Raw genomic sequence first — 1,599 nt, 5'->3', positions numbered from 1 at the left:
GAGCATGGTTCTAGGTGCTCAACAGTACCTATCTCAGGCCCAGGGAATTCAGCCGCTGAAGCCGGTTTGTGCATGGGGTGGGTGGGGGGTGGGGCAGTAAAATATATGCAAGTACTTAGCTTTTGCCAAAAGCACCCTTTTCCTCAGGTTCTGGAGGTGTGAGTAGGCTGTGTGGCTGGCTGCTTCTCCCTGAGGAAACTGCGGCAGAACACTAGTAGCAGCCTGCTGCTGCCACCACTCTCTGGGAATGGTGCCTGAGGGCTTCCTGTGATTCAGGTCCAGCAATTCCTCTCCACTTCTGAAAGGTCTCTTTCTCCCCCTGCCCCTCAGTTCATTTTCTAAGCTTGCTTTTAAAGCTCAGGGCTCCCAGCTTGTCACAAATATACTCGTCTCACTTGTTTTTTCCGGTCTTTGTTGTAAAGAGGGCTCCCCTGAAGCGTCTGTCTATTCCACCATCTTGGCTCCACCTCTTGTTTCCACTTTTTGGCTATTATAGATAATGCTGCTATGAACATTCGTGTACATGTTTTTGTTTAAGAGTTTTCAATTCTGTTTGGTGTATATCTAGGAGTGGAATTGCTGGATCATATAGTAACTTTATGTTTAAATTTTTGAGGAATAAGCAACATTTTTGAAGGCTTAATATGTATATGGCACTTAGCTAAGTGCTTGAATCCACACAACTTTTTGAAGTAGATCGAGTTATTATGCCCATTTTACAGATGAGGACACTGAAGCTCAAAGAAGTTGAACAACTTGCTCAGAGGCTCACAGCTATTTGGGACAGATCCATGATTTGGACTATGGCAGTCTGACTCCAGAACTTGAATTCTCTCTGTTCGTACTGCCTTAAGATGCTTATGGTCCAAAAAGGAAATATAGCAACACCAGAAGTACCAAAACAAGGCAAATTGAAATAAGAAGTATGACAGCCATGTAATGTGTTTAGAGAATTAGAGGTAACAGAGTAAAATTAGGAAAGGATTTCTAGAGTAGGGAGCATTTAAAGAGAGCCTCAATTGATGGGTAGAAATTCAAGAAGAGAAGCTCAGATGAAGGCCAACTAGGTGAAAGGGTTATAACAGAGTTGGCAAATTAGTTTCTCCTCAGGTTTCAATTACAGTTTTTCGGTAGTGGCTCAGTGTAGCACTGCCTTAAGACATTGCATCCTACCTCAGTGGGAAAGAATACGGTGATTCATTAGCGATGTCTGCCATGGGCAGGGGAGGGGAAATTTTTAGCACCTTTGTTATGTGTTTTCATCATTGGACTATTATGACATAGAGATGAGAAATTATGGGTCATGTTTTGACAAACAATGACTGTATGATTTTGACTATATCATAGGCTAAAGACTAAATATAAGACTAAAATAAAGTTAGAAATATGTGATAAGGCCATATTGTGGATTGTCTTAACTGACACACTGAAGAGTTTGTACTTATTCAGTAGACAGTGAGGAGTCACTGAAGAGTTTTGAGTGGGGGAACAGGATCATAGGAACTCTATTATAAGACTATTAATCTGGCAGTGACATACGGAATGACCTGGTGTGGGAAAGACTGGAGACAGGGAGACTATTTAGGGTGATGTTAAAAA

The sequence above is a fragment of the Elephas maximus genome, chromosome 7, assembly GCF_024166365.1.
Source record: "Elephas maximus indicus isolate mEleMax1 chromosome 7, mEleMax1 primary haplotype, whole genome shotgun sequence".
NCBI classification, from domain to species: Eukaryota; Metazoa; Chordata; class Mammalia; order Proboscidea; family Elephantidae; genus Elephas; species Elephas maximus.
The sequence above is the reverse complement of the archived record's forward strand: the minus strand, read 5'-3'. Positions refer to the sequence as shown.